Source organism: Ovis aries, chromosome 8 (assembly GCF_016772045.2).
Source record: "Ovis aries strain OAR_USU_Benz2616 breed Rambouillet chromosome 8, ARS-UI_Ramb_v3.0, whole genome shotgun sequence".
NCBI lineage: Eukaryota > Metazoa > Chordata > Mammalia > Artiodactyla > Bovidae > Ovis > Ovis aries.
In genome coordinates this window covers 55,637,376-55,660,149 of record NC_056061.1, presented here as the reverse complement: position 1 = coordinate 55,660,149, position 22,774 = coordinate 55,637,376, and the positions used below count along the sequence as shown (strand labels likewise).

The 22,774-nt window shown below is 41.9% G+C and overlaps 1 protein-coding gene across 48 annotated transcripts in view; it reads right to left on the bottom strand.

Moving 5' to 3' along the window:
* Nucleotides 1-9,495, bottom strand: part of L3MBTL3 (L3MBTL histone methyl-lysine binding protein 3) — a 102,445-nt gene extending 92,950 nt beyond the window's left edge. For 10 of the 48 annotated variants that reach the window (XM_012182862.4, XM_015097406.4, XM_004011311.5 and 7 more), the window contains exons 1-2: nucleotides 9,412-9,495; nucleotides 5,754-5,827 (exon numbers count right to left, since the gene is read on the bottom strand). The gene's annotated coding sequence lies outside the window, so the exon portion shown is untranslated. Of the gene's footprint in view, nucleotides 1-5,753; nucleotides 5,828-6,041; nucleotides 7,303-7,412; nucleotides 7,554-8,345; nucleotides 8,799-9,330 lie in introns of those variants that run through there. The other 38 variants (XM_027972458.3, XM_060419248.1, XM_060419241.1 and 35 more) reach the window with 7 other exon arrangements.
* Nucleotides 9,496-22,774: the final 13,279 nt, after the last annotated feature.

Genomic DNA, 22,774 nt, shown 5'->3' with positions numbered 1-22,774 from the left:
CAAGAAAAAAAAAATGTATATAGAAAATGAAATCACAAACTGACATTAACAGTCTTATGGCATATTTAACACACTCTCTTCGAATGTTTTTATTTGAAGTTCATTTTCAATGTACAGACTATGAGATACTCAATTTGAGGCAGAAATATCCTGAAAAGTGCTATAATGTCATCCATACACTACACTAGTAGGGTAATAATAGAAATTTTACACCCATTAGAGGGATTCAAGGGCATAAAAAGAGCAAGAACCTGTCTCACAGAGATATTTCCATGCTTATGCAAAATATGCATGTTTAAATTTTAAAAGAAAACTAAAAGTAGTATCTTGTTCTTTTTTCTTACTTTGCTTCATAATTTTTAAATGCTAAAAGTAGTACATTCTTTTTTCTTATTCTGCTTCATATTTTTATAGAACACAGAGCTAAAATTAAAAGATTTACACTTGATTTCTTTTGCCTATAATAAATTAGATTTGTCCAGATTTTATTTCTGTCACAGAAGTCATGTCTATAGGCTTATCTTGATAACCCTTTGCAGCTAAACTCCTTATCAACAAATTGAACAGCTAGGCCTCAAATCTTCCAAATAAGACCACAAAGCAATGGGGTGAAATTACTTAGATCATTTAACAACCAGACCAGGGACTTCGATTCACAGTTCAGTGCTCAGTCAGTTTAACAGATGGGGGAAAAGTAATCAACTGATTTTGGTGCCTCAACCATCCTCCTCAAAGTGTTCCAGTAACTGAACTAGTTTAATTCTATAAAATCGCACGTAACATAAAGCCATAGTCCAATCTTGAAAGGCTCCAACATACAGCAGGTGCTTAAAAAAATTTGTTGGATGATAGAGCTTCAACAAAGGAGAAATAGTCCATCACCCTATAACCAAAGCCTGCAACAGCATCCTTTGAAACTAAGACTAAAGCTCTGCTTGATGGACCATGACTCAAATAACAGAAATGTCATATGATTCCCACTATAAACCAGAACCACCTAATGAATCAAAGACTCTTCACTGTATTTTGTAAATAGGCCTACTCTTCTGGATAGAGCATAATATCAGTAATTATCACATTTTGGTGAATATACTCTTAGTCATATTCCCTGATATCTTTTTTTAAACTTTGATTCTCTCACTCTACATTCTTCCCTGTCTCCAGCTTCTCACCATTATTATCTCTATCCCTCATTTTAATTTTCTTTTTTTATAATCAATAAATTCCATCATGTTTTGAGTTCACAAAATGGTAAATTTAGGTCCCATTCTTTTGATTGATGATCAATTGATTTTAAACTTAATTTATCAATTAATTTAAATTAATTGAAAACAAACCCTACTGCCTTATCAGGTCTCTTTCTACAAAGAACAGATGAAACCTTTTAATAAATAAGCCCAGTAATTACCAAACCTAATCTAAGTAATGTTTTGTTAGCAGCTAATGATCATTTCAAGGCCATGAACTAGACCAAGGTGTTCTTTTCAGTACAACTAAGTCTTTTCCCAACTTTTAAAAAGGGAGGAAGAAAGAGGAAAGTGAGGAAATAGTGTTTTCTTCCCATCATTTTTTTCTTACACCTGTATGCTATTGCTCATCTTAGTGAACCAATGTATAAACACAAATATATTCCTCAAAATCTGGAAATGTGTTTTCTTGGAAATATTGTTAAGAATTACTATTTCGAAAATTAGAAAGTTAAAGACATAACAAAACAAAAGCCAGTGTCATTTTCCCTTGTCCCAGCCTTTCCAAACTGCATGATATGAACTTACACAAGTTACTAAGTATCTCTGAGCACCAGTTTCCTCTAAAAGAGAATTAATAATACCAAACACTCAAGGTTACTGAAAGTATTAGGGATAATACTGTTAAAACAGCACCTGGGCATACAGAATGCACTCAGTAAATTTCTGTTAGATGAATGAGTGAATGAATGAATGTGAAATATCCAGCTTAATGCTTGACATTCAGAAGGCACTCAACATACAATTACATTGACTATATTAACACTTCACAGTATTTTTCAAAGGGCGCCCCATGTTCCAGGTCCCTACGTTAGCGACACACTTAGCGCCACAGCCAGCAGTACCACCACAGTACCCACTGCACTTGCCTCTACCTTTCGCTACTAGCACTGAGCCACAGCTTTGTTTTGGTAATTATCATTGTATGTGTATGGATTATCTCCTCAATAGACTATAAACACACTGAGGCCAAAGATTGTTGCTTTCTCCCTAGCTCCAACAAAGTCATTTATTTCATCCTATTCTATGCATTAATTATGTAAAGCACTTTCCATCAGAGTTACAAAGATACCCAATAAATATCTATTGACTGACATAAAACACTGACTTGCAGAAAGAATAGTAAATAATAATAATAATAAAGCTTTATTATTGCGTTGGCAAAAACGTTCATTCAGATTTATCTGTAAGATGGTACAGAAAAACCCAAATGAACTTTTTGGCCAACTCAATCTAATATACATGTAATTCTTTCAATCATTACCCAAGTCATTAACTATAAGTTCACTTCCGAGGAAGAAACTGGAGGTGCATCCAGAATCGGTCAACTTTACACAAATGCCTCTCAAAAGTCCTTATTTTTTCCTGCAAATCACCCTGTGTCCTAAAAAAAGGACTTAAAGGCTTTTCAGTTTGACTTCATAAATCAAACTCCCAGGGTAAGGGTGTAGGGAACTCCTCAAGAGCAAAGACCTGGTCTTTCAGTGTTCAGCACTGTAAGAATTCAATAAAAATCAGTTAACTAGTAGATATATTACTAGAGGAATTACTCAGGTTACCCAACTTTGGGACACCAAGGGTACCCTTGTCCACACTACCTGAAGTATTGGGTTAGCCTTCATTCAGCTTTTCTGTACCATCCTATGGAAAAATCCGAATGAACTTTTTGGCCAACTCAATGATTTCTTTTGTAAATTTCCTGTCTTAACTGCATCTATTATAAATAGCCTCGGTTGACATATGTATTTCTTAGAAATAAACTATCAAACAAAACAAAACAGCGGAATTATTCAAGAACCAACCTTCAATTACACAGGGACTAATTAAACAGGAACTATATTTCTTCTTTCCTCCACTACTGGGTTTCTAGGTTCTTAGAATATTGATTGGATAATGTATAAGATAAGAGAGATAGGCTAAAACTTCTCAAGAGTTTGGCAAATTCAGTATTATCAAACTGAAAGCAATGACTTGTGATTTTCTTTTTTCTATCTAGATAATACATAGTTGATTAGGATTAGAATAATGCAGCCAAGAGTTCTAGAAAAAGCCCTACAGGGAGCACCCCCGAAATTCACAGTCATTTGCAGGACCCAGTTTCTGGTCCCTATAGTTTAAATTCTTACTACTCCAATTACCTATTTTGTCATCTTCATTTCCCAACAGACCTATGCTAACTAAAATATTAATTACAGTACATAAATTCCCCTCACACCAACCCCTCCACTTTCACCACCCTACCATTTCCACAACTGGGTATTATTTTATATTTAAGTATTTATTTCACCAACTCCTACCTATTAAATGACTACCTTGAGATAAAACACAATTTGTATTCAGCACCATTTTAAAACATGGTCTCTTCCCTCAAGAAAGCCATAAAAGAGAAACTACTATTTTCCTAAAGAAATGAAATATCCCCTGAAAGCACTGTGGCAAGTCCATATAATATGTACACCAAAAACTAAACCAATTATTTTAGCCAAGAATTAAATCACTCTGTTCAGCTTTTAAAAGCCTACCTTTTGTTCTGCCCTTTTCACAAAACCTGGCTAAGGTAAAATGATAATATGACTGCCAAACATTTGAATAATTGTTCATAGTTCTCAAAACCTTATTTGATCCCTTTGACAAAGAGACCAAGGCAAGCACTGTCGCTCCCATTTTCCAGAAGGAGAAATCTAGGCTAAAAGAGTTAAAGTGACTTACACAAAGTGGTATATTTAGTGGCTAAACTGTCCTCTGATTCCTAGTCTAGCACTCTACCTACAATCACAATGATTCCCCAGATGAAGAAAAATAACCACTGTCTTCCACTCAGAGTATCTACACATGAAACTAACCATCGGAAGCACACTTCACTCTGAACTCTACTTCCATCTGCGATCTTCTTGTCAGCCGTTCCTGCCCCCTTGTTTCTGCCGGATCACCTACATGGACATCTATTTATTTTGCTACTTATACTTCTCAAGGTGATCCACGAGCAGAAAATGACAATAAATTCCTTTTGACAATCATTTTTATAGTGGTATTTATTCAGTTTTGACATCTAGACCACACCTACCGTGGTTATAACGTGGCTCAATAAGGACTGTTAGTCCTCACGACTTGACAGAACAAACGTATGTTACCAGCGGGGAAGAGTGGTGGGAAATGATAGTTAAGGAGTTTGGGATGGACATGTACACAACGCTATATTTAAAACGGATAACCAACAAGCACCTACTATATAGCACAGGGAACTCTGCTCGATATTACGTGGCAGCCTAGATGGGAGGGGACACTGGGAGAGAATGGATACGTGGATATGTATGGCTGAGTCTCTTTACTGTGAAACTGAAACTATTCACGACACTTTTAATTGACTACCCTCCCATATAAAATTCAAAATGTTTTAAAAAGGGATTTTTAGTCCTGCTAATTTTTGTTTTCTTTTGTTTTGCCAAACAAGAATTAGCAACTCCTTTAATACCTGAGACAGAGAAGGAAAATGAAATGAAGCAGAAAAAGAAAGGGAATGATTAAAAAAAAACAGTTATAAAAAGTAGAAGAGGCTTCCTTCCCTAGTGGCTCAGTGGTAAAGAATTCACCTGCCAAAGCAGGTGACTCGGGTTCTATCCCTGGGCTGGGAACATCCCCTGGAGAAGGAAATGGCGACCCGTTTCAATATTCTTGCCTGGGAAATCCCAGGGACAGAGGAGCCTGGTGGGCTACAGTCCATGAGGTCACAAGGGAGTCAGACATGACTTATCAACTAAACATCATCATTATCAATAGCAGAAAAGCACTATAGTCACACAAATGTACTTTCATGTTCTACCCAGACAGGGTTCCCTTTTGCCTGAGAATGACCTTTGTTCTGAGAATAGGCCCTGGATTACTGGAGACTAACCAGCACCCTCCAAAATTACCAAAGAGATCTTTATTGGGCAGCAGCTGTACTGCTTGTGGGGATACGCTTAAAAGTTGACAAGTTTATGCTAAACACTGGAAATTCACTATAACACTACCACATGATATTTGGGGCAAACATCAGCCCACCATAGGATTTGAGCCATAGAAGATAAGTTACCTAAACGTGCCCCAAACATCTTATTGGCAATATCACCTACAAAATTTTACCAAGTTCCAGAACTTTTCACATCATAGCGTACTTCTACAACACCTATATTAATTCACAATTGCTTTGTTCTAGATTTCCCACTTCCTCAATTCCAAAGAATAAAACTATTTACTTTCAGTAAAGAACAGGTACAACTGAAGTGTGAATTAAGAATCCAGTAAAAAGCCAGTCCAAAGATTATCCAGAACAACCTCTTAATTTTTCATAATGCTTTAATTGGAGCTTCAGTCACAATCAGGGTCAAGACTTTCATGAATTCAAAGCACCCCTTTCAAAATGATGTTTTTCTGCCAACCCTGTTCCACACTCTCCTTCCTTACCCTCAAATGCAGCTTTTAATATTTGCAAGTATATCAAGCAATTTGTTTCAACACACAACTCACCTAGTGGCAGTGAAGAAATAATTATCTGATGGTCTTTAAGACTGTGGTTCACCCTCAAGACTTCTCCTGGAGATCTATCATCGATTTAAAGAGAAGAGAAATAAAATCAAAGTATTGTCATTAAAAAAAAAGAAGCCCTGAAACTCATAGATAATAAGTTCAAATTATGAATTACTGACATTGCATAATTTTGTACACTACCATTTAATATGTTACAACACACACACACACAAATAAACTAGCTTTGGATGAGGTGAAATTGATTTTACATTTATATCACTGCCCTACCCTAAGTTCCCCTGTTAAAGTTTCTTCCATTGTATGACAAGCAAACGAAAGTTCCCAGGATCATTTGACTCAATTTTAACTTCTCTCACTGCTTCTCTTATTTAAAGTTACCCTGCAGAACACACACCGGCAGAAGAATAGATACTATGTAAGCAATTTTTGTCCATATATTTAAGTGTTTAAATCCCAAATTATACAAAGTATTCAGAAATAAGTCTTAACCAGTGAAACAAAATTACACTCTTAGAGCTAAATGGGGTCATTTATTTTATAACTATATATGACTGTGTTTAAAAAATGAAATAAGGCCTTAAATTATATTTACTAGAGAATAAAATGATTAGCTCATACAAAATGATTTTATATGAGCCTTTTCAAACACAAATGTTTTTCATTTTTTCAAAGTTTTAAACATGTATTGCATTTCGTATTTTAATTAACATTCAAATGAAATTATCCACTGTCACTCCTGATTACAGGTTGATCAAATGTATAGACAATGACAAATATTAAAAAAAAAAAAAATCAAACAACTGCGTCTAATCCATAGTGACCGATCTCAAATCCCAGAATAAAAGCAAAGTGTTCATAGAAGTCATGAAGTTCAGAAGGTTCTACTTTCCTATAGAAGTACCCCAACTGGAAGGCTGGGTCCTTAGATTTCATTTGCTCTCCGATTTACCAAACTTTCTATTTCTGATCAGCATCCTTTCATTCAACATCTGGCCCCTGGCTCAGGTCGTCTAATCACTTCCACGTCTGAACGGACTACGTAGCTAAAAAGTAAAGGCCAAAGTTTGCTCTCGGCCTTCCGAACTTAAAGACGCGTCTAACCACTAGAGGTCTCCCCTTGGCCAGTTTTGCACGTTCGCTATTTTGCTGCACTTGAAACTTTCCGGAGAAATGCTCTACTCGAGTCAGTGTTTTTCTAAAAACTTGCGCAAAAATCCACGCGACCGAGTTAGCCAGTACGGAGACTCTCGGGCTCCCCACAGCAATAAAGCTATCACAAACAACATTCTAGGAAAATTAAAATTCGACGCACTCGCTCCAGCCGCTCCCCCCCTTCTTATTTCTCATCTCAGTTTCCCTTAACTTAAACTTAGAACAATCAAAAATCTATTTTTGTTTCGGTGCACCGTGAATGATCTCTAACGCATTTTTTTTCTGGCGGTAGACCCGAGGTGGTCAAGGAGCCAGCCGAGGGATGCAGGGAGGGGGGAAGGGCCGTGCTCGCAGCGTCCGAGGAAGTTGCATAAGGAAAGAGACTCCGTTTTTTGGGTCCCCTCAAAAAATCGGCAGGGAGGGGGAGGAAAAGGAAGCGGGGGGGCGGGGGGGAGGAGGTAGGAGGGAAACTGAAGCGACGTTTACCTTCGTCTCCCCGTGGAAGGGTGGGGTGAGAGCCGCGATCGTCGCGACCCCGGAGGGCGGCTCGTTACCCCCACGTCTCTCCGAGCGCAGACGGACAAACAGATACCCCTACCCCTCCGCGGGGAAGGCGGGGAGCAAAGTGCCCGCTTTTAAACTTTCTCTCACGGTCGCGCTGGGGCCGGGCTTCGCCCAGAGAGGGTGGGGGAGACCGGAGGGCCTTTTTCTTTCAAGGTAATTAAAGTTTTACCACCAGCACGAAAGTTGCGCCCTCCCCCCGCCCGTGCCACCGTGCCCCCCTCCCCCGCCTCCAGTGCTCCCAAGTTTTCCTCCCTCTCCCCCCCCCCCCGCCCCCGCCACCAGCTCGCGGGGCGCGCGGCGGATGCCTCGGCTCCTGCGCTTCCCCGATCTCCACCCCCGCCGGCCTCTACTTCCCCCCGCCGGGCCGCCGCGGCGCGAGGACGGCCGGCCGGGCCCAGGACGCTAGTGTGCAAAACCCATTATTCCGGAATGGCACACGCACGCCGCGCCAGGCGGGCGGCGGCCCCGCCTCGGACCCCTCTCTGCCTCCCCAATATAAGGACGGCGTAAACAAGTTGCAGGAAAAGCAGCCCCGCGCCTCCCCCCCTCAACCCCCCCACCCGCGCCCGCCGCCCCGGCGCGGCCGCGGCCGCCGCCTCCCGACACACGCCCGCGCCCGCACCCGGCCCGGCGCGGCGCGGCGCGGCACGGCGCGGGGCGAACGCCGCGACGGCGCGGGCTCCCGGCCCGGCCCGCGCCCTGCGCCCTCCCCCGCGCGGACGGCCGCCGCGGGCCCGCGCCGCCTCGCTTCCCGAAGCACTTTCCTGCCTCGGGCAGAAATAAACCGGAGGGTTTATTTTTGTGCAACTTTCCCAAAATGGCGGAAATTGGAGCTGATCTATATGAAATTCTCACACAGTCGGTCGGGAAGTGGGAGGCGGCGAGGAAGAAAACGCAAACTCTCGGCCGCCGAGCCCGCCGCGGGTCCGTGAGTGTGTGCGTGCGTGTGAGTGTGCGTGTGCGCGGTGGGAGTCGGGGAGGCCTTTCCGCCGCGCACACACACACAGCACACGCCGGGGAGACGCGCCTGCACATTCAACCAGTCCATTCTCCGCAGCCCGAGCGGGGAGAAAGTGGCCCGGCCTCTTTTCCCACTGCCTCGGTCTCCCGTACTTGTACTTCTCGCGCTCGCTCGCTCGCTCTCCGGTGCGCGCCCGGCACAAAGGCCACACGGGCGGAGGGGGCCGCAGGGGCGGCGCGCGGGGCTTGCGCCTCCCGCCGCACCGATACGCGGCCCCGGCCACCCCCGCGCGCCCCCCCCCAACCCCCGCCGCCGGCGCCCCCCGCCTCGGCCGCCGCGCTCGCCGCCCGGGCTGCGGCTCCGCGGCGCCCACTCGGGCACGCACCCCGGCGGAGCCCGGCGCCGCCGCGCTCCCCACCCCGCGCCCGGTGTCATGAAAGCGACCAAAGTGACAAGCTCGGGGGGCGCGGGGGAGGGGGCCCACACGCATCCCGCCGCCTGCGCGCGGGCGAGAGCCCGACGCGGCCGCCTCGCCCCGGCTCCCTTCCGCACGGCCCCCCACACCCTTCCCCGTGTGCGCGCAAAGAAAAAAATACAAGTCTCTCCTCCCCCCATTTTTTCCTTTCTCTTTTCTCTCTCTTTTGTTCCTCTTTCACACTCGCACTCACTACTTCAGAGTGAGATGCCCAGAGACTCCCCCTCCAGCCGTTTCCGAGTCACTTGCCCACTTTTTTCCCCAGGATTAAGTTTTCTTCTCTTTCCCAGAGGCGCAGAGAAGTGGGGGAGAAACCCCTTCTGTCCTTTCCCCTCCCCTGATCTGTTTCACAAGACGAGGGTGCGCTTCCTTCTCTGTAGAGGTCTCTTAACTTTCATCCTCACCTAGGAAAATAAATGAATGGGCTTTGGCACGGACAAATCTTCAGATTAATTAGAGATTAGATCCGATCAACCGCTTCTTACCCCCAAATTTTCTCTTTTTTTTTTCTCCGTCTCACGAGTAGTCCTGACAAATGGTCCAGGGCTGCGGGCGCAGTGCGCATGTGCGCGTAGAGTCAGGGCTGGGGAGAGGGGAAACTGCGCTGGTGCCGGTGCCGCCGTGCCGCCGCCGCTGCCGGGGAGGCTCGCGCTGGCTTCCCTGTTAATGCTGCTGCGCCTTCGCCGCTGGAAAGCAGCATTAAAGCCGGTTGGCAAATGCAGCAGCCCGCAGATCCTGTTTCAGGTGCATCTTTTCAGTACCCTTGTCACCAGCTCAGAGCTGGTTCCAGAACAATCAAAACAAATATGAAAGACTGCTAAGGTGATAGATTTCTTTGTCTATTTTCCACTTTACTTTTTTAAAAAAGGCATTTCTCAGAGCAGCTGATCCACCATGTACTGTTAAACGTATGCTTTCAGCCATTAAAGAGTGGGCCTTGGTCTTACAAAAACACAACCTAAAGGCTAAACACATGCTACAGGTCAGGAGAAATGAGAAATAAAGTTTTAAGCTCCCCCCACGACCGCCACCCCCCCCCCCCCCCCCCCGCCCCACCGCGCACACACACACACACAACCTCTCTCTCTGGAAGAATGCATTATGAAGTGTGCATGTAAAGTATCCGCATGCCTTGCGTTTCTTAGTGTTGGTCTTTATTGACAGCTTAAATGCGTTAGGCCTCTGTTGTGAAATCTGTTGGGATACATATGTCAACTTAGAAATCAGTGTTAAAGTCCTCTGGCAGTAAGCAGGTCGAGGACTACCTTCTGAATGTATTCAGTCAAGATGGCTGAGCGGTCCTAAACAGCAAAACCTGTCTTTGTTAGGGCATCAAAACCAAATCAAGCAAGAGTATTGTTTTTCGGTATTGACAGCTTTCCACTGATTGACTGTAGGCCTCTTTTGGGGCAGCTTACCATTCTCTTTTTCTACTAGGTACAAGTACTTAGAAAATAATTCAGGAAATTGAAGTTGTGATCAACACTTTTAGGTCAATAACGGAGTTCATCATGCAAGGAAAAAAAAAGGAGCGGTGGTAATTTCAGGACTAGTGGAAGCAAATTTCACATTTTGCTGGGGTGGGGAGATAAAGTAAGGCCCCCTACCCCTCAGAGTGGACTAGTTTGCATCTAATAAACCGTAAAGGAGGCCCTTTTCCAAAATTGCTGCCTGAGGCCTAGAATTTAAATATATCACAGATGGAAATTCTGTATTAAAAATCTTTATCCGAAATGTAAGTAGTAATATTCTCGATTGAATGTTTTCACTTCGGGAATGTTCCTTGAACCAGTTTCAGAAAAATAAACTGCTAAATTCTTTCCTTAGGACCATGAAATTACCCTAAAGAGACAGACTACTCCACAGTGTCTTCTGCTGGAGTAGTGACCGAATTCTCCAAACCAAAACCCAGGACAGACAGCTTGACATGTACTCAAGACAAGGGAGCAAATCCTGTGAAGCTGAAAAGAGTTTCTAAAATATGCTTCCTGTGTCTGGCAGCCATTGGTTCAGGAGTGTGAAATGAGGAAGGCTGGGTTAGAGAGGGCTATAGATAATATTGATTTCACCCGCAATATCCAGCCTTTTTCTGAGCTGTTCCCAAACAGCCTAATTAACTGATCTGAATTTCAGCTTCTCTCCTTTTCTCCCTAGCCCTTGAATAACAAGCAGTGAAATGGCCAAAGGCAGACTACAAGAGAAGAAGGGAAGCAAGGCCAGGAGCTATGTGCAAAACTAAGGCCTTATGCCCAAGGAGACTAATAAAATTAATTTTAGATTCCTCTTTCTAAAAATCCATTCTAGACTCGTTCTCTCTAGATAATTTCTAGACTATATTTCTATTTCACAAGCTTTTTCAGAGATTTCCATAGTCTTTAAACTTATATTAAAGATCTACCTTGTGCTAATCACATGTTATTGGGGATAAACAAATGATCAAAACTAGGCCCCAAGGAATTCAGACTGGTAAAGACGGTCTAGTGCACTGGGCAATGCTTTACAGTGTGAAAGATGTTGTACTAGGGGTATGCAGAGCAGTTATAATTGAGGAGCTACTGTGGCAATAAGGAAAGGATGATAGATGATAGAATGATAGATGATAGAAAAGATGATAACTGCTTCTTGAAGGACAATTGTCCAGGGTATGTAGGAAGATGATCCAATCAGAGAAAGTCTGAGTAAAAGTCCAGAGTCAGGAAAGCATGGCTTGCCTGGGACCTGTGCACATACTGAGGTATAGTAAGAAAAATAAGGATGAGTTGAGGCTGTCTCCAATACATGGCCAATCTCCTTCAGAGGTCATCAGTAAAAGCTCAAAGACTTAATGTAAGTTGTTCCCAAGATGTGGTTCCAGATGGGAAATATTTCGAAGGTACTCACGTCTAAAGACATTGCTACAAAGAATCCACTGGTGTGACCACCTGAGACAGAGGCAGTATATGATATTAGAATCTAAATAACACTGGACCTTTATATAAATTGGTAGTATTTACAGAACCTTTCTCCATCTGTTCCCTAAATGATAATATACTAGTAGAAGATTTCTGTTGCTCCTTCACCCTTCCACTGTTCAGTCACTGGTTAATAATCCATGATGAGTCCCTTCTTTCCAGCATCCCTTCATGGCATCAGTCTCCACCACTCTCCCCCGTTCCCATTCCACCCCACTCTACCCTATCACACCTACATACCTAACCCATCCTCAGACCCAGATCTGTAACTTCCCTGACCTCCCAAGTGAAATTATTAGCCACTACTTTACTTTTCTTTATATTTATTCATTTATACCCAAACTTGTGCCCCCAGCCCCATGACTTCAGGTTACTCCATTCCTAAATATCCTGAGGTGTATGTGTGGCTGCTCAGTTGTGTCTGACTCTTTGCGACCCCATGGACTGAAGCTAAAGCCATTTTACGTGGAAAATGTTTTCCATCACTGTACTCACTCTCTGGAGACTTTCTGAGGCTTCTCATCCCCTCCCAGATGAAGGTCATTCAAAACCTTTCCCACTATATTCTTTCCTGTAACCTCCATTCAGTATGAATTCAATTTAGAAACCTACACTCCCTTTTCCTAGCACTAAGTTTGTTCTGCGTTGAAAGGACATACTCCCCCTTCCTTGAACAATTCAAGGACAACCTGCTCCACCAGCTAGCCCCTCACAAATTGAAAGTGACCAGGAGTGAAGTCCAAGAGATTTTTATTGTAATACAGTTCTGTCACCACCCACTGGGAACCCATTAGGCAGGTCACCTCATCTTCAGGGTTTGAATTCTCTCACTAGTTACACAAAGAAAGAGTAATAATTGATTTCTGAGATCTCATTGAAAGCCACGTCCCTTTCCATCCTTCCACGTAACAGCAGCACTGTCACATTTTAGTACAAATAATATGGAACCAAGAAATGAATTTTAAGAGTAGAAAATCCATCCGTCTGCTAGGTATCAGAATGTTACCAGTTTATAGCTCATTCAGTTGGTTTAAGCCTGTTACTAATGAGATGAAGGTCATGGGTTCTATTCCCTAATGGCTAGTTAGTTTTGATCTGTTTCATAGCCACAAACTGCTTTCCTAAACCATTTCCCATGTTGTAATGTGTGCTATTGGTTGTAAGTCTTCAGGTAAAATTGAATCTTTCCATAGAAATTTTCTAAAGTGAACAATACTTGAAATCATTCTTTCAATGTATTATCTTACTTTTAAGTGTGAGTCAAGGTATTGATTTTTTTAGTCTATATAATTGTGTGCTCCATGTTTGTCCAAGTATAAAAATGACATTAACATTGATTTGGCCGAGATTCTTATTATTGATAATTATTTATACGAGCTGAGTTTGATTTTCTTGTTAACGTCTAGATAACACTGAAATGTTCATGTGGTACTCTAATTTGAGTCCTTCTTATTTTTCTTGTCACACATCTGTATACATTCTTAGCACAGAGCTTGTGATGGTGAAATGTAATTGACATGCTAAGGATGAGAAAAAAAGTATCTGTTAGTATTACTCATTAGGTAAGGAAAGGATTATGATGTAAATCTTAAATTCTCAACATCTTAAGGAAATTAATATAAAAGAACATCTTATTTATTATAATCTTATTTAGATGCAAAAGTAAAGATAGAAATATGACAGACATATTTAAAACAATGGACTAATATAGAACTATAAAGTGACTTATAAATTCAAAAAGTTAATAATTTTCCAGAACACATTTACTTGCTTAAAGCGTTAATCCAAAAGCCTCATAACTAAACAGTATTAGAGGAATAAGCCAGACTTCATAACATATCTGTGATTGTAGCCCCTGATAACTTTAGAGCCTGGTTCTAGGATGGTCTTTCCATATTACATGGCCTCCTGGCCACAGCTGATTGGTCCAGGAGTGGGCATTTAATCCAAGGACTAAATCAAGTAAGGGATAGCCTATGAGTCAGGAGGGAGTGCTTCCCCATATGAATAAAAGTGATGAAATGGACTCATCTATACTTATGCTTCGCCATATGAACTGGAAGTACTGGAGATAAAATTAGTTGATAGGCATTACAAAAGCTAAATGATTCACAGAGAGAAGCATGTAGAGTGTAGTTTCCTTAGTTGTTAGGCATTAGAAACTATGCATAAGTATTAATGGAAGTCATAAGGTACAGCAGAGCAGAAGTTAACCAGCCAAATACAGGCCAGAGCTGCCCAGGGTGCCGCCTGACTCCCCAAATGTCATTCTAGTCTCAGAGAGGCCTGGCAACTCTGGGACCTCATGAAAACCACCTGCATGGCTAGAATTTCTGTCTTCACTAGTATTACCATGAGGGCTCCCAATCCCTTACGGAAAATTGAGTCATTTTTTGAATTGAGTAGATAAGCAAAAGACCCCTAACACCAACAATTTGTATGGCCTGTTCTTTTTAGCTTTATAGATTTAAAGGGGACCAACTCTGAAAGTCAGTTGAGTTGGCCCAACACCCAATAACCTTGTGCCTGTTACTGGAACATGTGGGCCAGATGGTGAGAGCAAATCCCAAGTTCACCACTTGGGCAAGTTGGGAACCTCTCTTACCTTAGATTCTACATCTGTAAAATGGGAATATTTACAGTACCTAGCTCACATGGCTAGGATTTTTTTTTTTAGTTAGTTAGTTAGTTAGTTATTTACTTGGCTGTGCCAGGTCTTAGTTACAGCACACAGATCTTCAATCTTTAGTTTCAGCACATTGGATCTAGTTCCCTGACCAGGGATCAAACCCTGGCCCCCTGCATTGGGAACCCAGAGTCTTAGCCACAGGTCCACCAGGGAAGTCCCCTCTATGAGGATGCATGGAGTAATGCAAGACTAAGCCTTGGTGTGTAGTTACTAATCAATAAATAGTAGCTTATGAGTCAGGGTTTTTGCTTGAGTTGCTCCCAGCAGTATTCTTAGCACCCAGACTTGAACCTGCACACAGTTAAAAATGCAATAAATATTTATCGAATGACTTAAGAAAATACTATTATGTGAATTATTATGGCCACTCTTTTATTTGCCTCTTTCCTTGCTGGTGACCAGGCCAGAGGTGTCACGTCACAGGCATGCCCGTGGACAACATCCTCCAAAAAGTTCCTAAAAGCATGTAAACAGAGAGTGCTAATGGAATTCATAGGCCCTATTTCAAAGGAGCCTGCTGTTCAGAATATATTATCTTTATTTAGCATTTATATTACACTTTTACATTTTCAAAGCCCTTTTCAGTTTTTTAACTAAATATTTGTTATAACATTCCTATGTTATCTTTCATAAGGGAGGTAACTGAGGCATGGTTCCAATCATTAATACCTATAACTGGAAGAAAATTCATCACATAAATACAGTAAGTGTAACTGTATATTAAAAAAAATCTGGAACATTACTTTGTTCGTGTAGAATGCCGAATGGAATGTCAGTGTTCAAGAAGAAGACAATCTGTTACTTTAAATTATACTAGCTCTGCCTTTCACTTGGTTCTATTTCAGGAACTAGAATCAATAGAAAGGTTTTTAAACTGGGGTTTCTCAATGGGTTTGAAGACTTTAAGGAATAAAATTTTGAAATTCAGTATTGAAATATTTCACCGTATCTTAGTAATTTCCCATTTTTTTTCTGTGAAAACCTCTCCAAGAAAGTAGTTCTTGCCTCCTGTCACTGTTCAGAGGTTTACTGTAAGTATGCCCTTAGAATTTGTAGACAGTGAAGAATGAAAGGGTAAAAATCAGTACACTGTTGATGAAATCAGTCAAGAGTAATCTAGTTTAAGGAGACTTGGGAAATGCCCAAATCCAATCAGGTGTCTGTGTAGAGTTTCAGGAAAGTCTGAAAATGTATTGGACAGAAAAGAGAGACTGAGTTTTGGTCACTATTCTAGCTGATTGGCTTCACTAAAGGTTAAAATAATCCTAACTCAGAGGAGCCCTCAATAAAGCTAGATGATCTATTTCTTTAACTCTAGTTGACTTCCTCTTCTACATAACCCAACCAGCTGTGTACTGATTGCAAGGTCAAATTCCACCCCAGTTTTCTCCTGTCCCAATGTAAGCTCCTTCTTCCCTTCAACTTCCAAATCTCTCTCTTTTTCTCTCCCATCCCCGGGGAGAAATATTCCTACTTTTTCCCCAGGCTGTCTCTCTAAATGTGTTCTTGATCACTCATACCCTCTCACTATTCCTCCCTAAATTTTCATTATTCTCCTGATATTTACAGCTTGCTATTCTCCACTGGCTTTTTTATAGCCCCCAAATATGCTCATATCTACCCAGTCCTAGAAAGAAAACCTTTTTTTTCAGTTCTGCATCTCTTCAAATTCTGTGCCATAATTTCTCCTTTGTTGTCAAACTTCTTGAACAAGTAGTTTGCACTCAGCATTCTTCGTTTCCATACATCTGATTCATCCTTCAATCCATGAACTTACTGAATCTGCTTTCTTCTTTTAAAGTCCCCAATGACTTCCTAAATGTCAAATCTAGTGGCTACAGTCCACTTCCTATTTAAGATTCTAGAAGCATTTGATGGTGTTGACTAATCCCTTCTTGGAAACTGTCTTCTCACTTAATGTCTTTGTCAATTTACTTTCCTGGTTGTTCTCTTGTGGCTCAAACCTAGGCCTTCTTTCTCCTCCCACCTGATAGATATGATTGCTTCTGGAGTTAAATTCTGGTCTTCTGTTTTTATATTCTCTCTTGAGTGAACTCATGTACTCCCTCAGTATCATTTTAATTCATCTTTGTGTATAGAACTCCTGGACTATATTTTTGTCCATGAGCATTCTGCAGAGCTTCAGACTTACATTTCCAATTTCTTGAGCTATAAACTGACGTGGCTATTCTATGTGTTAGAAGACTGTGAATAATGTGATGGTTTAAAAGAAACAAAAAACTTTAGGGTTAAACCTGTGTTGGAATCCCATTTCCACTACTTAACTAGGTATTAGTAACTTAATCTATCTAAACTGAATTTCCTCCAGTGTCTAATAATATCTCCTGTACTAGCCATTATCAAGATTAAAGGAGATAATGCATGTAAGTTGCCCAACACATAAGAGTTTAATGAATAGTAACTATTGTTTCTATCTGCTACTTCTTCCTTCTGCATTCTCCATCTCAGTTTATAATGTCCCAGGGCTTTCAGTCACATTTAACTACAGCTTCCTCTTGCTGCTACCCACATCCAGATCCTATTGATTGTTCCTCTGTGATATCTATCTTCTAATCCCTCCCTCCATTTTATTATTTCCTCTGCCACTCAACAGCCTGGTCTCCTGCCAGGCTTATTACCCTTCATTTCTAACTACATCTTGGCCATTACATTCACTCTTTCAGAGTGCAGAGTTGGTATTGTTACTGCCCTGCTCCAAATCCCTAAATAGTTCCTCAAAGCTTTAGGAAAAAATGTATCTTCTTGGTCTAGTATTTAGTGCCTTTCAAACACTGAAACAAATTGACCTTTCTATCTTCAGCCAGTACACCCTGAGAAACCAAGGAGTAAGCCATGCCAAGCAAACTCCGTGCATTGCCACCTGTCTGTGCTTTTGCTCTTGCCATTTCCCAAGCTTGAAATACCCTCTCTCTGCCCTCACTGACCTATCAAAATTTCTGTCTCTCTCAAAGTTATTTGTACACACATATGTATAACTGTACACAGTATTCACAGTAGCCAAAAGGTGGAAACAGCACAAATGGCCGTCGGCAGATGAGTAAATAAACAATATGTGGTATATACATACAATGGAATATTATTTAGCCTTATAAAAGGAAGGAAATTCTGACTCATGCTTTAAGGAACCTTGAAAACATTATGCTAAGTGAAATTAGCCAGTCACAAAAGGACAAATCTTCTAGGATTACACTTATCTGGGGCGGGGGCAGGGGCGGGGGTGGGGGGTCGGGCGGTGGGAATTGGGAGTTATCATTTAATGGGTACAGAGTTTCAGTTTTGTAAGACGGAAAAGTTTTGGAGTCGGACAGTGGTGATAGTTTTTGGGCAACAGTGCAAACGTACTTAATGCCACATAACCAAACATTTTTTAAAATGGTTGAAATAGGCAATTTTATGTATGTATGGTGGTGGTTTAGTCATTAAATCATGTCTGACTCTTGCAACCCCATGGACTTTAGCTAGCCAGGTCCCTCTGCCCATGGGATTCTCCAGGCAAGAACACTCGAGTGGGTTGCCATTTCCTTCTCCAAGGCATCTTAGAGCCCTCCAGTATATCCTACTCTGACCTTTGTATCAGTAAATTTTAATAGGAAGTTAAAATTTTATCCTAATCCTAATTTGGGGCCTAGAAGTTTGTGCATCCACAGATTAAATCCCAACAGATTATATAACCCCAAGACCACCACTAATGACTAGAACCAAAGACAAAAATCTAGATGCAAAAAAAGTCCTTTATACAGTAGATTAAGTGTCTTTGACTCATTCATTCACCCATTCACTTGGACATTAGGTTCCACTGTGTATGTATATTTATGTAGGTATATTTTACTGTAATTAAGTTTTTTTTTCCTAATTCAAGTTACATATATTAAATACCAGGGACTGTGTTAGACCCTGGGAATACAATGAACAAACAAGCTGATGAATAAAAGTGCTACCTGTCCCAGAGTGCCGTATAATTGAGAAGGCCTCAAACTCTGCCTCCACCATGAAAAACTCCAGGTCATTACACTTGAAATTGAAAGCTTTCTTCTGCTCTGCATCTGTTTCCGTGCTGGACACATCCTGGTCTCTATTGTATCTGGTCCCTGTAAACGTTTGTCTCTCTTCTGAGATAATAAAATACCCCGAGGTCAGGAGCTCTATCTTATCTATTCATTTTTTTAATCTATCATAGCACTTAATACAGTTCATTGCACATAATGGGGGGCTCAATAAATACTTGTGGAGTAGAACAGGACATAATGGAAGTTAAATTCAGCCATCAGTGATGTTTCAGGCCAAAAATGACACCACCTCATAGACAGGCCTTCTTCAGGAGGGGCGTACTGGCCAGTAACATACTCTAACACAAAGATAAAGGAGAGCCTGCCTCTATAACACAACAGCATCACTCAATACTGGATACTTATAGCTTGTTCTAGATTCCATTTATGATCCTCAGTAAGTGGGCTGTCATCTCACATCTGAATGAATTTTCTAAAATTTCAAATATAAAGCCATGATTCAAACATAGATGGATGGGCTTAGGCACTGTCCGGTATATTTACTGTCAGAAATGTGAGCCAACCATTAAGAGTTTTGTGAGAAAATGTACAGCCATTAACTGTTGGTTTCCCTTCCTAACCCACTGGAGTTTGGTGGGGTCCAAATGACAGCTCGGAGAAGGCGATGGCATCCCACTCCATTACTCTTGGCTGGAAAATCCCATGGATGGAGGAGCCTGGTGGGCTGCAGTCCATGGGGTCGCTGAGGGTCGGACACAACTGAGCAACTTCACTTTCACTTTTCGCTTTCATGCATTGGAGAAGTAAATGGCAACCCACTCCAGTGTTCTTGCCTGGAGAATCCCAGGGACAGGGGAGCCTGGTGGGCTGCCGTCTGTGGGGTGGCACAGAGTTGGACACAATTGAAGTGACTTAGCAACAAATGACAGCTGGTTCCTTTTTGCTCCTTTGCTGGTTCCTTTCGCCTTGTACTCTTGGCGATAATTACCACAAAGAACACTGAGGAACCTACAGTGTTCTATCTTCTGATAAGCTTTTAAGTCATCCAGGTAGCATCGGACACTGAAGGCTATTTTCTTGAATGCTCGGAAAATCTTTCTTTCATCAAGATGGGATTTCTCTTTTCATCTTCAGGGGCAGAATTCTCTCTTTTGCTTTCTAGAGGAGACTTAGGCCCCCTGGTGCCTAATAATTATGCCTAATAGTTTGCAACTGATTACAGAGTGCCAAGAAATGTGCAAGGCATTTTCCTTATATTATCTCATGTCTTCTTGACAACCCTATGAAACAGCAAGGTGGATTTGTGTGTGTGTGCATGACTACCCTAGATTCTTTTCCTCTTCTTTCACTGATAGCACCAATTTTCCCTTTAGGGAGCTTGCAGTCTCATTCCATGTGGCCTTAGGGGCTTGTCAAGTCCACAGTTTCCTCACATCAAGGAATGGGTGGGTGATGAAAGGGAGGCCATTTTGACTCTGTCAGGAGTATGGACTGATTCACGGGCTGAGTGACAAGAGTAGCTGCCTGTAGATAGGTTATTTCAGAGTACACGCCTGAATTTCCAAATGATATCTTGGGGTCTGTTACCCCAAGACCTAGTCACTTAGCTTTTCCTTCAGCTTTTTGACATACTAAATTTTGTTCCAATAACTTCTGCTTTAAAAAAAAAAAATCTAATTTTAGCCAGAATCAGTGGTTGGTAACCTGCAAATCTTCCCTATAAGGTAGTATATTTGTTTCTATTACTGTGTAACAAATTACCACACGTATAGCTGCTGAAAACCACACACATTTATGATCTCAGATTGGGCTCCAGGCCCAGCTAAACTGGGTCCCTGGCTCAGGGACTCACAAGGCTGAGTCAAGGTGTCAGCCAGGACCAGTGTCTTATCCGAGGCTTGGAGGTCTCTTCGGAGTGCGTGTGTTGTTGGCAGAGTTCTACTCCTGTGGTCACAGGTTTGAAGTCCCTTTTTTTCTTGCAGGTTGTCTGCCAGGTGGCAGCTCCTACAGGGCCCTACAGTTCTTGCCACATCTATGGGCCTCTTACAACATGACAATTTGCTTCTTCATTCCTGGCAGAAAAATCTTTCTGTCTTGAAACATCTCCTTTAGGGATGCCCTCGACCCTCCTTTAAAAGGTTTACCTGATTAACTCAGGTCGACCCAGGATAATCACCCTTTTGATTAACTCAAAGTCAGATGATTAAAACCTTAATTACATCTAAAAAAATCCCTTCTCTTTTGTCACATAACATAATCTAATCAGTACAGGAGAATCCCATCATATTCATCCCACAGTCAAGGGGAGATGATTAAACAGAGAGTACACACCAGCTGGGAGGAACCTTGGGGGCCAGCTAACACAGATCGCTACTCTTTATCCCCATTTGAGAGATGAATAAACTATGGTTTAGAGAGGTAGGTCATTGTTCAAGATGACACAATTCTAAATGTTAATATCAAGATTTGAACTAGGCCTATGGCCAGTGTCTAAGCTGCTGCTGCTGCTAAGTCACTTCAGTCATGTCTGACTCGGTGCGCCCCATAGACGGCAGCCCACCAGGCTCCTCTGTCCCTGGGATTCTCTAGGCAAGAACACTGGAGTGGGCTGCCATTTCCTTCTCCAGTGCATGAAAGTGAAAAGTGAAAGTGAAGTCACTCAGTCATGTCCGACTCCTATCGACCCCATGGATTGCAGCCTACCAGGCTCCTCCATCCATGGGATTTTCCAGGCAAGAGTACTGCAGTAGGGTGCCAATGCCTTCTCCGAGTGTTTAAGCTAAGTCATGGTATTCTTGAAATGATTTTTATTTCCTTCATCTTAATCCTCTTATACTTGCAGAAGCTTTTCTGTATTTTTAAGAGTTAGTCTAGCTTCTTTTTTCACCTTTTCTGAATACTCCTATTTTCTACATCACATGTCTGTATGGACAAGAGGGGCGAGTCACTGCAGAGATACTAAGGCATTTGACATCTTTAGAGCATCATCATATGTGAATTATCATGGCAGATGACATGAGACAGCCCAAGGTGGACCCCCAAGAAACCCGTTTTCTATCAGAAGATACACAAGGTCAGTCAAAAATGTATATAAATATGTGGGAAGATAGTAAAGGAGTGTACGGAAGAAGGAATAATAACTTCTAACTGAAATGAAAGGATTGGAGAAGCTTTCTCAAAGAAAATGAATAGGACCTTGCCTTATAGAAAAGTGAGGAGGTGGCAGGGAACATGGGGGAAGAAGCTTCCTGGAGCTCCAGCCTCTCATGTGTTCCTCCTCCCTTGATCCTTCCTCTTGGAAGTTAACACAAAAGAAGCCTTTTCAGAATTAAAAGATGCTGATGTTAGAAAAGGCAGAGGAACCAGAGATCAAATTGCCAGCATCTGCTGGATCATGGAAAAAGCAAGAGAGTTCCAGAAAAACATCTATTTCTGCTTTATTGACTATGACAAAGCCTTTGACTGTGTGGATCACAATGAACTGTGGAAAATTCTAAAATAAATAGGAAATACCAGACCACCTAACCTGCCTCTTGAGAAACCTATATGCAGGTCAGGAAGCAACAGTTAGAACTGGACATGGAACAACAGACTGGTTCCAAATAGGAAAAGGAGTACGTCAAGGCTGTATATTGTCACCCTGCTTATTTAACTTCTATGCAGAGTACATCATGAGAAACACTGGGCTGGAAGAAGCACAAACTGGAATCAAGATTGCCGGGCCGGGAGAAATAATCAATAACCTCAGATATGCAGATGACACCAAAGGAACTAAAAAGCCTCTTGATGAAAGTAAAAGAGGAGAGTGAAAAAGTTGGCTTAAAGCTCAACATTCAGAAAATGAAGATCATGGCAACTGGTCCCTTCACTTCATGGGAAATAGATGGGGAAACAGTGGAAACAGTGTCAGACTTTATTTTTGGGGGGTCCAAAATCACTGTGGATGGTGACTGCAGCCATGAAATTAAAAGACGCTTACTCCTTGGAAGAAAAGTTATGACCAACCTAGATAGCATATTCAAAAGCAGAGACATTACTTTGCCAACAAAGGTCCATCTAGTCAAGGCTATGGTTTTTCCAGTGGTCATGTATGGATGCAAGAGTTAGACTGTGAAGAAAGCTGAGTGCCAAAAAATTGATGCTTTTGAACTGTGGTGTTGGAAAAGACTCTTGAGAGTCC